Below are 15,584 nucleotides of genomic sequence, written 5' to 3' on the forward strand. Positions count from 1 at the left end.
TTGGATGCTGCCTGACCTGCTGCGCTTTTCCAGCAATACATTTTCAGCTCTGATCTCCAGCATCTGCAGTCCTCACTTTCTCCTGTTGTTCACTTCCCACTGTATTCCATGTGGTGCTCCATGTCGGGGGTGAGGGTGTGTATCGGGCAGATGTTCATTTCCCGGTGTGCCCCATGTTCTGCTCCATGTTACATAGGGGATTCAGCGGCTTTGAAAGATGGTCTGTGCCTGTCCACTGAACGTCTGACGTCTGTGTTTGTCCCTCTGAGTTCATTGTGTGGTCAGTAACACGAGGAAGCCGCTAGAGTATTATTGTAAAGGACCAGGTATCTAATATCTCTGACAATGCTCGCCCTTAAAAAAAGGCTATTGTCTCGTTTTCTTTAAAGAGATATTTTAAAAGCCGAACTGCATACTGCAAACGACTGAAGTAAATAACTTAGAAGGCTTTTCAGGCTTTTTGAAAAAATACATATTGATAACAATGGCCAGCTCTCACGGACCTGGCTTTCCAGTTTTTCTGAGCTATAACAGTCACCAGGTGCTTGCAGTCGGAGATAGGTTGGATTCTTTCAGTAAATGATCCCTCACTGCAATTCTGTCTGAAATCTGTCTTGATGCTGTTTCCTCCTGGATTGGAGAACTGCGTGCAAGACTGATTGGCCTTGGATGTGTCTTTTTGCCAAGAATTCGTTTATGGGGTGTTAGTACATTGGAAAAATTCATTAGTAGATGGTACTGTATCTATTAATCTGTTAAGGTTTCCAGTAGTTGACTTATTCTAAACTCCTCTTCTATGTATTTTTATTAGAGTGTTTAAATAAATAGTGTTTTTCTTAAAGTTGAGTGATTTGACCAACCGCATCACATCTGGAACACCCATTCCACATCTTCCTTTACTATAAAGTAGTGGGGCGGCAGGGTAGCTCAATGATTAGCACTGCTGACTCACAGAACCAGGGAGCCAGTATCAATTCCTGCTTACGACTGTGTGGAGTTTAAACATTCTCCCTGTGTCTGCATGGGTTTCCTTTGGGTGCTCTGGTGTCCTCCCACAATCCAAGGATGTGCAGGTCAGGTGAATTGGCCATGCTAAATTGCTATATTGCAAGGTGCATTAGTCAGGGTTAAATATGTGGTAGGGGAATGGGGTTGGGTGGTTTGGTCTTTGGTGTGGACGTGTTGGGCCGTAGGGCCTTTTTCCATTCTGTTAAGAACCTAACCGAAGACAAGGTTGGCGACCAGGCATTCTGCTCTGGTTCATAGCAATCTGGGGACACTTGCCCGGTTCGAAATCGATAATTCCAGATCGCGTTCAGAATTAGAATCCCTACAGAGTGGAAGCAGGCCTTTTGGCCCAACAAGTCCACACCAACCAGACGCATTCTCCTCCCCTATTACACCATATTTACACCTGACTAGTGCAACTAACCTACACATCGCTGAACAGTACGGGAAATTTAACTTCACCATTTCGCCTAACCTGCATATGTTTGGACTGTGGCAGGAAAATGGATCACCTGGAGAACACGCAGGGAAGGCGAGAATGTGCACAGGGAGATTGTTGGGCTCAAACGCAGCGTCTTGTAATTGTTAGTTTCTTTTGGTCTGGGTATTGAATTCGGTTGCTTTGTACAGTACTTTGTGTAGTAATGGCTATTTCCGCCTGTAAGAGTCCTCTGGGTGTGGAAAAAATGAAGTTGGAGATTTTATAAAAGGTGAGCAAGACAAAGCTGTTAGAATTGGCAACAAGCTGGAGTTGGGTTTGTGTTTGTCAGTGAGAAAAGGAGAAATAATTACAGCTGTAGTTTGGCATTCAATTTTTGGTGGAAACAACATCAGAAACTTTGGAAATACTTAGAATTCAATTGCAAATGAGGCAGCTTCAACACGAAAAGGAATTGAAACAGTTTGAAATAAGATTAAAAGTAGAATTTAAAGAAACGGAAAGGAAGAAGAAAGACAGAAAAATGAAGATGAAAAGCAGATAGCGAAAGAGTTTCAACTTCAAACGTTAGCAATTTGATACGAAAGTCGACTTAGCTGGGTGGAGATGAAGGGAGACGGTAGGCTGGATGAGGAGGATAGTGAGGATGAGAAACTCTATTGTTCGCCAAAGGACTGATGGGGATCCGTTTAAATATGTACAGGCATTGTCTAAATTTGGTGAAAAGGATGTAGAAGTCTTTTCAATTTCATTTGTGAAAGTGGCTATACGGATGCAATGGCCACTGACCATGTCGGTTTACTTAATCCAACCAAAGCTGGTCGGTATAAGGAGTGAGGTATTTGCATTCCTATCGGAAGAGCTATCTGGAGATTATGAGGAGGTGAAGAAAGACATCTGAAGTTCATATGAGCTTGGACCAGAAACAGCAGACATTGTTTTAGAATGTAAAATAGCGTCCCTGGTGAAACGTACATTGAGTTTGAAAGGATTAAACAAAGTAATTTTGAAAGCTGAGTGAGGGTATTAAAAACAGAGCAATCTATGAGATTCCTAGGGAGATTCTTACTTTGGAGGAGTTCAAAAACTCACTTCCTGCAGTCGTGAGATTCGTGGGGAAGAGCGGAGAGTTAAAATGGCATGATTATAATCTGAAATGGCTGATTATTATCAGTTGATCCATAAATCAAAGTTTGGCTTCCGGGACGGCTTGAGAAGAATGTGCAAGATCTTAAAATATATATCTGTGTGTAAGGTTTAGTGGCGTCGGCCAGGACTAGCAAGTAAAGAGGTTACAGCATTAAGAGTTACAGAAACATGTAATCCTTTCAGCTGAGACATGATGAGATATGTCATTGAGAAGGACTATGATAGAGATGAGAAGAGCTCCATTATGTTTGGAGTTTCCTGTGACAACGTCAGTTGTGACATATTTCACAACTGGGAAGGAGGCCTTAAGCTTGGTGTTGACGTTACAACATTTCAGCATTTAAGTTGCCAATAGCGTGTCAAGACAAATATATATACTCATCATAACGCTTGAACGTCTTTGGACAAATTTAAGGAGAAAATTTCCAGTCTGTTCAGACAGAGGTTATTATTGTTGCCATTCAATTTGGAAGTTATACAGGTGACAGGACTAGAACCCTTACTTGCTGACAAGTTGTCGAGACATGGATGAAGAAAATCAGAGGCGATCTGTGGCAGAAGTAAACTGACTGAAATAGAATATAGTTTTAAATGTTTGCATGCTTTGTGTCAATGTAATATATATGTATTGCAGTCTACTGAAACAGTAAGAATAAACGGTTTAAAATGGAGCCATCTTTGAAAATTGATGTTTTATTTTTCATTTTAAAAGGGTTATTTTCTCTTGTTCTTTTTTGAATAAAGGTTTTAAAGGCAGAGATCCTGTACTGCCACCTGAAAACAGCTTAAGTAAATAACTGAGAAGGCCTTTAGGTTTTATCAAAACGTTGGTAACAATGGAAAGGCAGTGGCCACCTCTCCCAGACCAGGTTTTCTCGTTTTGTTTTCAGCTGCAGCATTCAGAAGCGGCTTGGGATCCCAGAAGGGTTGAAAGTTCCAATACATGATCCCTAGCTGCTATTCACTCTGAAAACTCTCTTAAAGTTGCTTCCCCCTGGATTGGAGAACTGCACATAAGATTCTGTGTTTGAATTTACGTTTTTGCCAAGGGGTGTGTTTTTGGGATGTCCCTGTATTAGCGTAGTTAATTAGTAGAAGGCACTGTATCTAATGGTAACACAGGTGTTCCAGTAGAGAAGCTATCCCAAATTGTTCTTCTCTTTGATTGTGTCTTAATTGGAGCTTTTTAATGGATTACATTTTGCTTAACGTTGAGTGGGGTGACCAGTTGCAACACATCTGGAACACACAGTTAACATCTACATTTAAAATAAGGGAAAGTTAGGGCTGAGGCTGTCTGCTTAAAATATTTTGACGGGGTCTGGTCAGGTCCATAACACTTGTAGCTGAGGGGCTTCCGACTGTCTCCTGCTATTGCAAAGTTAGTGAAAGTGTTGGGGATGGTTTTCTGGAGGTTGTGCTGTGAGCTGCCTCAGACCTTCATGGAGACCTAAGGATTTGGTGACCCAACTCTGGATGGAGCATGGGGACTGTAGTTACAACACCTGGGTCTGGAACATGAAAAGCAAATGGAGCAGAGGCTGTAGAGAGGGGAAGCTCTGAAACCACGGTGTGAATCTATCTGGGGAAAGGGACCTACTGGATCCACCCCGCGTTTTCCAGGAACAGCTTGCCAAGTTCCACTTAAGTCTGGAGCAGAGTGTGAGGGGACCCTTATTGAATAAGAAACTGGTCACAGAGTGGTGTCAGCTCCTTCAACACGACCTACAGCTTCACACCAGAGTGAGGATGGTGCTGCCGGTGACTGTTTCATTGAGCTTCTATGATCTGGAACCTTCCAGGCCGAGTGGGTGACATGTGTATTGTCTCCCGGCGGCACGGTGGCACAGTGGTTAGCAGTGCTGCCTCATAACGTCAGAGACACGGGTTCAATTCCCGCCTCAGGTGAATGGCTGTGTGGAGTTTGCACATTCTTCGCGTGTCTGCATGGGTTTGCTCCGGTTTCCTCCCACAGTCCAAAAATGTGCAGGTTAGGTGAATTGGCCATGCTAAATTACCCGTAGTGTGAGTTGAAGGGGTAAATATACGGGAATGGGTCTGAGTGGGTGGCGGGTCGGTGTGGACATGTTGGGCCGAAGGGCCTGTTTGCACACTGTAAGTAATTTAATCTCAACATAAATGTCACCATTTGGTGATGGTGGGTATATATTTTGGATGAGGTGAATGTTTTCTCTCTCAGCAGAGGGTTGCCAGGTGTATCCATGTTTTCTCAGTATTGCAGGATTCCCAATGATGTGGGCTTCCCATATTAATGAGGAGAGCTCGAGGAACTGAAGGAGCTCTCACTCCATTAACGTTACAGTGTGCCCATCACAGTACATCATGTTGGTGAATACTCACTGTCCTGGCAGCAGCCACTACATCTTCATTCAGAAGCAGTCAGCCATTCCCATCGTCTTTGGGTCTCCATTCGGAAAGAAAGGATAGGCTCTCGGCCTTTGATAGACATCTCAGAACAACCTCCCCCTCACCACTCCTACCGCCAACCAACCACATCAAAATATCCCGAGTGTTCTGAGAGTAGTAGGACCACTGGGAATGTCAAGGAGCAAATCATCCTTGGAGGGAGATCGAGCAACACTTCCCATGTCTGAATGGGTTAGATTAAACCCTCCAGAACACACTGTATCTCTATGTTGAGTAATCCATCTCCATTTCAGTAACATACTGCCTTCCATTCTTCCAACTTGAAAAAAGCTGGCAGGTTGTACATTCCGTTATATTCCACTTGGCAAAGTATCATTGATTGACTTTACCTGTTCATATCAATTTGCAGATTCTCCACATTCTCTTGATAGTTTAATGTCTTGTTTACCTCAGTGTCATCACCAAACGTAGCAGCAGTACATCTGTTCTATCGTCCTGATCACTGATATCGATTGTAAACAGTTGAGGGCCCAGCACTGGTCCCTATGTGACTCCACTGGTTACGATCTGTCAAACTGATTAAGACTGATATATCCAGAGTGCCTGCTTCCTGATAGATAACCAGTCCTTCCCCGTTCCTGTGGAGAACAGTCGAAGGACTGAATAAGAAAGAGAAACAATCCAGCATCTCGAGTCTGTTCCGCCATTGAATACAATCATGGCTGATATAATCGCCGGCTCAGGTCTATTTCCCTGCCTGTTCTCCGTATCCCTTCATTTCCTCACGGCGGCACGGTGGCACAGTGGTTAGTGTGGTTCTGTTCGCCGAGCTGAAAGTTTTTGTTGCAAAAAATGCTCGGCCAACAGAACCACAGCAACGAGCACCCGAGCTACAAATCTTCACCCAAACTTTGAACAGTGGTTAGCGCTGCTGCCTCGCAGTGCCAGAGACCCGCGTTCAATTCCCGCCTCTGTGTGGAGTTTGCACATTCTCCCCGTGTCTGCGTGGGTTTCCTCCGGGTGCTCCGGTTTCCTCTCACAATCCAAAAATGTACAGTTTAGCTGAATTGGCCATGGTAAATGTAGGAGAATGGGTCTGGGTGGGTTGCGCTTCGGCGGGTTGGTGTGGACTTTTTGGGCTGAAGGGTCTGTTTCCACACTGTATGGAATCTAATCTACTCAATGTCCCAGCATCCCCTGCACACTGGGACAGTGAGTTACACAGATTCACAACCCATTGAGAGAAGTAAGTTCTCCTCACCCCTATTTTAAATCTGCTCTGCCTATTCCTAAAACCATGATCTAGCTTGCCCCAGATGAGGAAATATCCACTCCACACCGACTTTGTCAATCACCTTTAACATCCTCCAAGCCTCAATGAGGTCTCCTCTCATTCTTCTGAACCTAGAATGTATCGGCCTGATCTGCTCGAACTCGCTTCAAAAGACAACTTCATCTCTGGAATCAATCTAAAGTGCTTATTCTGAACTGCCTTCTTTGTAACAACATCACTCCTGCGTCAGGACAACTTATGTACTGCGTCCTGAACACAGTACATCAGTTAGAGTCTCACTAATACCTTGCAGAGTTGCAGTAATTCTTCCCTCCCTTTATAAACTATTCTTTTACAAGCAAATGCTGAAATTGCATTTGCCTTTCTCATTCCCTGCTGTACCTGCATGTGAGTTTTCTGTGATCTGCACAAGGACACCCAGATGCCTCTGCAAGTAAGCACTCTGAAGTTTCTCTCAATTTCCATAGCATGTTTCTCTCAATTTCCATATTATCCACGTTAATTTTTAGCTGCCAGATGTTGGCACATTCATCTAAACTGTTCATGCCCATTTGCAATTTTTCGACATGTTCATTACATCAACCTACTTTTCCACTTGTTTCAGTGTCAGCTGAAAAAGTGGCCGAAGTGTTTTCTCTCCTCTCATCCAAGTAATACAATCGATGTTAAATTGTTGGGTCATGTGGTCTGAACTCTATGGAATCCCAAAAGTTGCCAACCACTAACGAAACAACTGTTCCATCTCTCTGCATTTTATTGGCTCACCAGCCCTCTGGGGTTCCTCCCAAACCCATGTGCTCTTATTTTAGAGCTTAATATTTTGTGCAGCGTTTAATCAATGCCTTCTCAAAGTCCAGGAACTTTACTCCTCCAGGATACCTATTGTCTAACTTTGCATGTCACATCTTTACAGAATTCGAGCAAACAAATGATTTAAAAATGCTGATTCTGATGTATTCTGGTTTACTTTGCAAATCCGTTGTTTTTAATTAATTAATAATGGAGTCTCACAATTTCCCTTAATTCCCAACAGTTTGCCCACAACCTTTTCTTGACAAGTGAAGATGGTTATCCTAATTGCTAACTTTTTGCATTCTCTTTCCCGTGTTCCTGTGTAACAGGCACAAAGATTTAAAAGATCTGCTCCAATCGCTGTGTAATAGGCACGAGTGTATGAATGGATTCACATAGTTCCTGGTTTACACACTCAATGGGCTGAATGTCCTCATGGTGTTCCTACGTTATAGTCTCGGTGGTCGGAATGTCCTGATTTACAGATTCAAAATCTGCTTCTCTTCCTCCTGATAATACGTCAGAAGCCTCACGGACTGTGGAATCTTCCTGTTGCTGTACAACATTTTGTGGGGCTGAAAGGTCTCTTCATATTTCTTCACAACAGGCTCGAGATACTGAACAACCACCTCCTGCATCCCTGAAATGGGATCGATGAAGTGATTTGTCTCCTCCTGTTCCCATACAACAGACACCTGGGTGAATTACCTCCACCTTTCCATAACAAGTTTCAAATAATTTTATCGCCTTCTTTATTTCTCGCGCTGAATGGCCTCCTGTTATTCTAGTGTTAATCTCTTCCTGTTAATCTCTTCCAGTTTTCGTGTTAGAGACTTGAGAAGGCTGAATGGACTGATCCTGTTGCTGCATAACAGGATACTGGTGCCTCGTGGCCTACTCTGTGTGCAGCGTTATAGACTCGAGGAGCTGAGTGACCTCCTCCTGTAACTGTATATCAGGCACCAGGGGCTGAATAACCTCGTCCTGTTCTATTGTAACAAGGCCGAAGGCCTGAATATCCTTCTGCTGTTCCTGTGTAACAAGCTGGAGAAGTGGAATTAGCTGTGTAATTGGCTTCTGTTGTTGAATCTTTCCGGTGTTCTATGTAAAAATAAGATAATCTTTTATTCTTGTAAATTCTAATGCATATTAGATCAACCTAATCATCCTTTCCTTATAAGTTAATCCCTTCATTGCAGGATTTAGTTGAAGGTACAATTTCTGAGCTGCTTCCAATATCCTTTCTTCAGTGAGGAGACTAAATCTGTACACACTACTCCAGGTGTGATATGATTAAAACCTTGTTCAGCATCAGCAACACTTTACCAGCCTGATGTAAAGTTCCCACCCATGTTAGAGCAGTCTCAGCTGTCTAGGGGAATGCATAGTATTGTTGAAAAAATCGTCGTCCTTCTCTGTAAATGTTGTCACAAGCTCTCAGATGTTAGGAAGGAGGTCTCTGCAGGGTCGACAGGACTGTGTTTCCCATTCCCTTTTCCAATACTGAGATTGGTGCCGGGTGTTCTGTCTGGGTTTATCCTTTAAGACCTCGGAGAACTTTGATACAATTGAGTGCCTTGCTTGGCTGTTTAAGAGACCATTGAAGAGTTGATCACATGTCTGTGTGTCTGGATTCACTTTTAGACCAGACCAGAAAACACGGGAAATTCACTTCTTGAAATTACACTGGGGAAGCAAATTGATGTTTACAATCGACATTGGCTTCAGGTCAGTATTACTGACACCAGTCCCGACATTTTATTAATTGTTTTTAACTTCCACCAGCTGTCAGAGCATGAGAATGGTCTGGATTAGTAATGCAGTGACATTTCCACAACAGCACCATTTCCACATGGGGACTTACCAGAAATCACACTGAGCTGGTTATTTCTGTGTGCTGATTGACAGCTCAGTCAAAAAGCACTCCTACCAATTTGACTGTCGTGATGGAACTGAGGGGTGATATTGGTCAGATTGTAATTATTCTCCTCTTAATGGGCTTGCCATAGTAATTTTCCACATTGCAAATAGATATCAGAGTTGGAACTGGAATGAAACAGCTTCTCGAGGGACATGGTTTGTAGTACATTGCTTTGTCGAATCTACTGTGTTCAGATGTTTCTTAATGTCACAGAGAGCGAATCAGATTGTTTGAAAAGTGTCATCTGTGATTCTGTGAGCATCCTGATGAGGTGAAATTGATCATCGACTCAAGACTTCTTGCTGAGTATGGTGTTAATACCACATCATTGTCTTTTCCACTGATGTGTAGGGCTGTTCCATTATTTAGGTTGGGGACATGTGTATGACACTCTCCTGCAGTAAGTTGTTTTTTCCAGTTATGACCTGATGTGGCAGGACTGCATAGCTTCGGTCTGATCTGATAGTTTTGGGATCATTGCGCCCTGTCTATCAGATGTTAGTTCTGCAGTTTGTAATGTAACCAGTCAAGATTAGATTACTTTACAGTGTGGAAACAGGCCCTTCGGCCCAACAAGTCCACACCGACCCGCCGAAGCGCAAACCACCCATACCCCTACATTTACCCCTTGCCTAACATTACGGACAATTTAACATGGCCAATTCACCTAACCTGCACATCTTTGTGACTGTGGGAGGAAACCGGAGCTCCCGGAGGAAACCCACGCAGACACGGGGAGAATGTGCAAACTCCACGCAGTCAGTCGCCCGAGGCGGGAATTGAACCCGGGTCTCTGGCGCTGCGAGGCAGCAGTGCTAACCACTGTGCCACCGTGCCGGTAGTTTTATGGTTTGCCATCAGTTTTAGGGGTACACATGGTTGTGACCCTGGCATGTTTACCAACACTCGTCACTGAACCATAGATCAGCTTACTGATAATGGTAGACTGAGGGATTATCCCGTGCAAGAAGTTACAGATTATAGTTAAATATAATTCTGCTTCAGTTGTTGCTGTGGTTTACAGCACCACATGGAATACACGGTTTGAGCTTCAATATCTCCAATGCAGTTCAGCTGCCTGTCCCCCAGTTCACACCGAGACCCATTCACACATCAGCCCTCTACTCAGTGACCTACTCTGGTTTCTGATCTGGAAATACTTCCATTTGTATATTCTCATTCGGCTGAGGGTCTCTCCATGGTATCACACTTCCGATTTGTCTCTTTACCCAACACCCTTTAACATTCATCTGAATCCTTTCCCTTCCAGCATGTGCTACATTCTGTGTTTACCATGAATGCATCCCTCCCTCTGTTTCTCTCCCTGACGAAGAGTAAGAGCTCTGTAGTGTCAGTGATGCCAGCTTTACGTCAATTCAGAACCAAAGAACTTGTGCATCTTGTGTTATCTTTCACTTCCCAGTATATAGCGCTCCAGGTTGGACAGAGGTTTTAGCAACGTTGACGTATGTCTTTGAAACGTGTTGAAAAACAGAAATTGCTGGAGAAGTTAAGCACGTCTGGCAGTATCAGCGGAGTGAAAGTAGAGTTAATCATTTGGGTCCAGTCATCATTCTTCAAGGCTCAGTTTCTTTCTTTTGTTCTGGTTTCAGATTTCCAGTATCCACAGTTATTTGTTTAATTGAAAATGTGTTTTGTTCATTTCTGGAGAAACATGGCAGATTTGGCAACATCTGCAGAGACAGAAAAACAGAGTTCCCGTTTCAAGTCCATTGTGACATTTCTTCAGAACACAAAAGGATTGGAAAATGAGCTTTCAATACCTTGACAGAGGTAGAGGAGGGGTGACAGGAAACAGTCAGTGTAGAGGCGCAATTCCACTGACAAATGGACTTTTGGTTGTGGTAAAAGAGAATCAAACGTAAAATGAATAAAAATTAGATTGTGAATGTTCCTGAATTGAGTTCAAGATAAACGATTCACAAGCAGGTCAAGTCGATTGGGAGAGCAGGAATGCATGATGATTGGAGAACATCCATAATGGGATCAGGCTGTTGAAGCATGGAATTGTATATTAACTCCTTCAGGCTGTAACGTACTAAAATGCAAAGTGAGGTGTTACTTGAGCTTTGGTTGTACTTCATTGGAACATTGCAGCAGGCCCAGTACCAAAATATTAGCATGATACCAACGTCGGTTACTGAAATGCGAAACAATGATAGGGTCAGGGCTCTTCCTGCAAACAAAATAGGAGTGTTCCTCAATGCAGTCTCTGTTTGGTCTCCCCAATGTAAAGGAGATTGCATTGTGATCAGCAATGAAAAGAGATTGGATTGAAAGAGTACAAGTGAAATGCTGCTTCATCTGGAAGGTGTGTGTTGGATTGTTAAGAAATGAGGAATGAGCCAGCGATCTTTTCAAATGTCCAAATTTATTTCTTCTTACATGTAGACTACATAGTTCCACAACTTGTAGAGAGTAAGTACTACAGATGCGAGAGGCCAGAGTTAATAAACTTGTAGCTGGATAAACACAGCAGACCAGACAGAATCAGATGAGCAGCAAAGGCAATATTTAGATCTTGGACCTTCCATCAGGACTGACGAGAGGGAGGGGAGCCCAGAAATGGAGTGATAGAATATGGAAGGGCGAAGGGTAGGTATGATGGTGATAGATACATGCAGGTATGAGGTTACTGTGATTGGTCAGTGGGAAGGCTAGAGCGGATAGGTGAGTGAGAAGATGGACAGGTGGATCTGATCAGGGAGAAGGGACATGGGATAAGGTTGCAGATAGAAGGACTTTTAACTGCTGCAGTCAATATTGAGGCCATTGAGCTATCAGCTCCAAAGGTAACTTCTCAAGTGGTGTTCCACTGACAGTGGACAGGCTAAGAACGGGCATGTCGCCGGACGAGTTGGAGTGGGAACTAAAATGGATGGTAAATGGAAATTCGGGTTGGTTCTTGTGTGCACAGCACTGATGCAGTTTCAGCAGTGCCTGATCCTGCCCACCACCACCACCACCCCAAGCTCGTCTCCAACACTCGATGTGGTCTGCTCTGTATCAGGTAGAGGAAAAGGGAGACTGAGGGAGATATTCACGGAGCATTTGCGGTCTGCACGCTTTAACCAACCCAACATTCCAGTTGCCATCCATTTCAATTACTCCCACACACCCACCCCCTTCAGCTCATCCCGCGACAGGTCTATTCTTGGCCTCCTCCACTGTCAGAGTGAGGCAAAACAGAAACTGGGGAACACAACCTGATATTTCAGCTGGAAAGCTTACAGCTCAATGGTCTCAATATTTATTTCACCGGCTTCAAAATCTCTCCACCCACAGCCTTATTTCATGTTCCACCTTCCCTGACCTGACCTAAGCCCATCTTCCCATTCGCATATCCGTTGCACCCTTCCCACTGCCCAATCACAATATTCCCCTACTTTCATTCCCTTTCGTCATCCCACCTACCCTTCTCCCAGCCCCACGCCCCCCTCTCTATTTACTTCCCAGTTCCTCTCTCCCTGCCCCAATCCTGATGAAGCATTTCAGCCTGAAACGTTAACTTTTAGGTTCCTAGTATGCTGTCTGACCTGCTGTGCTTTTTCAGCTTCATATGTATTGGCTACATAGTTGTACGTTGAGAGTTCAGCAGCAACAGATTTTATTGTGCTCTTTATACATTTTTTTAGTCTGTTTACTGACAAGCTGATATCAACATTCTCATTACAGGGTCAAGGAAACAGTATCTTTGTCACTAATGCTCCGGTCTGCTTCGAACTGATTTCCTTTATTTCAACCGTACTTTCAAGTCTGCTGTTCGCAATGGCATTGAAAACTTAACTCTTGTTATGTTGTAGCTTAATCGCACCATGACCAATATACATCACAACTTCCTTGTTCTTATACTCCAAACGTCTAATCATAAACCCAAGGATCCATTAAGTCCTTCTACACAACAGTTTCAACTTGCCTGACCATTTATAACTTCCTGTCTTCTGTGTGTCTCTCTCCTTAAATGGGGTGATTACAGTTACCAGTCCTCCCTCACTCCAAAGTTTCTTGAAAGATCACCAGCGATGCCTCCACAATCGCCTTCGATATCTCTTTAGAACTACGAGGTGTAGTCCAAGTAGTCTCGGTGATTGATCCAACTTCACCTTCCCCAGCACCTTCTCCTTACTGCTGGTCACTATACTCACCTCTATCCCTTGACTCTCTTGAAGTTCTGGCATTTTGCTGGTGTCTTCCACCGTGAAGACTGATGCAAAGTACCTATTAAATTCCTCTTTGCCTCCCATAACTATTCAAACCTCATTTTCCAACAGTCCTTTATTTGTTCTTTACTCTGTCTTCTTGTTATATACATAAAAATCTCTTGCAATATTCTTTTACATGATTAACAATCGTAATATTATATATCACCCGCTCCTCCCATTTGCTGTTATTAGCTAAGTGTGCTAGAATTTGTAGGCTTCGTAATCCTTTGGATTCCCAATAATCTTCACTACATTGCGTGCATTTTCTTCTGTTTTTATGCTGTCCCTGAGTTCGTCTTCCGCTGAATATCGTTCTTCTTACTTGGGATGAATTTCCGATGTGCTGCTGAAGTACCTCCAGTTACCCCTGTCTTGCTGCTTCACAATCTTCCCGTGATCAGCTCCCCTTCCAACTAACTCTGGCTAACTCCTCCCTCATATCTTTTAGTTACATTACTCAATTATAAGAAATCTCATCCAAAAGTGAGCAATAGATGTAAACTGAAGGAGGGATGTTTGAGACATGGGACACGAAGAGCGAGTGGAGGATTTATTAACTAGATCAAAAGAGAGAGAGAGAGAGAGAATATAGACGTGGAGATGTAAAAATAAAGAAGTCTATATGATTGATAGAAGAAGATGCACTTCCGTATTTGGTTTGGCAATTCCTGTGTGCTGTGGTCTTTTGTACAGTGTATATGCAACAGATTAATATGTTGAAATGTTTGGTCTGATGCTAGAACTTTCATCTCCATCAATATGACAGGCAATAGCTGTTTACAGAACCCAGCAGGCCAATGTATATGTTTCCCGATAGAAAATTAATTAACTGAAATAAATTGGAACACCAGAAGCAGGAATGTATAACATACATCATGATAAGAATTAGAGATTAGGTCTGGGAATACAAGGAAGAGGCAGGAGGCAGAGGGGACGTTGAGAGAAGAGGAACATAACATCTCAGCTGAAGATTAAATAACATATTAATGTTTTATAAATTTTATACATCGCATGCATCATTTTTGTTAACTATGTCTCTCTTGTTCATTCTGAATATGTTGCACACATATGAACAGTCTTATCTATCTGCACACACACAGACACACACACAGACAGCCACACACACAGGCATAACACACAGACACTCACACACACACACACATATACACACACACATCAATCATTTTTCGGCCATTCCATTTCAAATTATCCTGTTTTATTGACATTGTCACTTGCCATTCCTTCTTCCAAATATATTCCGTTTCTTTCTCTGCATTTCTGTTTACTGAACAGCCTTGGGCAACTGTCGGTGTGGCATTTGCACATTCTCCTCGTGTCTGCGTGGGTTTCCTCCGGGTGCTCCAGTTTCCTCCCACATTCCAAAGATGTACAGGTTAGATGAATTGGCCATTCTAAATTGCCAATGTGTCAAGGGTGAATATAGGGTAGGGCAATGGGTCACAAGAAGACATTGGGAACTGGAGGTATATCACTTTACTCCTCATCAGTCTCCATAGTCACTGTCTTCTATTCCTTTCTGTTTCTTCGCCCATGAAAAATACATACTGTGTCTGACCCTTGAATCCCAATCAACAGGTCATTTTTTTTAAGATTCCCTACAGTATGGAAACAGGCGCTTTGGCCCAACAAGTCCACACCGACCCTCCGAAGAGTAACCCACCCAGACCCATTGCCCTACCCTATATTCACCCCTGACACAATGGGCAATTTAGAATGGCCAATTCATCTAAGCTGTACATCTTTGGACTGTGGGAGGAAACTGGAGCACCCGGAGGAAACCCACGCAGACACGAGGAGAATGTGCAAATGCCACACCGACAGTTGCCCAAGGCTGTTCAGTAAACAGAACATTCACTTTTGAGCTAAGTCTGCAACAAATCGAAAAAGGAAAAGGCATACAAACTGTGCAATAAGATGTTTGCACTTTACAAACATATTATTGAATTACATCGTATAAACGATACTTAACTGAGAAGAGGTATGACAGTAAAATCCAGCGAAATCCATATTTCTTGTGTATGTTCAGGTCAGTTGTGCCCGGAGACTGTTTTTATATTGGAAGTTGTTGTGGTGAAGGAGACTTCAGGGTGGTAAAAACATCTCGATTGTCTCTGTTTACTGATGATTATTCAGGCAGGTTATATCCTATCCTCGCTATTGTTAGTGTTCCTGGTGAGTTTATCTCTGCCGATTTACTAATCCTCTAACCCGTTGTCAATGTCATCGTTTTCTCTGCTATGTATATTTGGCAAAGATCCAAACTATTTTCTTCGCTTTCAATCACAAACTCCATTTCTATTCCATGAATTTCATATCCTTTGCTTACAAACATCTGAGGAGAAACAGAAG

Source organism: Chiloscyllium plagiosum, unplaced genomic scaffold, assembly GCF_037043375.1.
Source record: "Chiloscyllium plagiosum isolate Xiang-an unplaced genomic scaffold, Cpla_swu_hap1 HiC_scaffold_14, whole genome shotgun sequence".
Lineage (NCBI taxonomy): Eukaryota > Metazoa > Chordata > Chondrichthyes > Orectolobiformes > Hemiscylliidae > Chiloscyllium > Chiloscyllium plagiosum.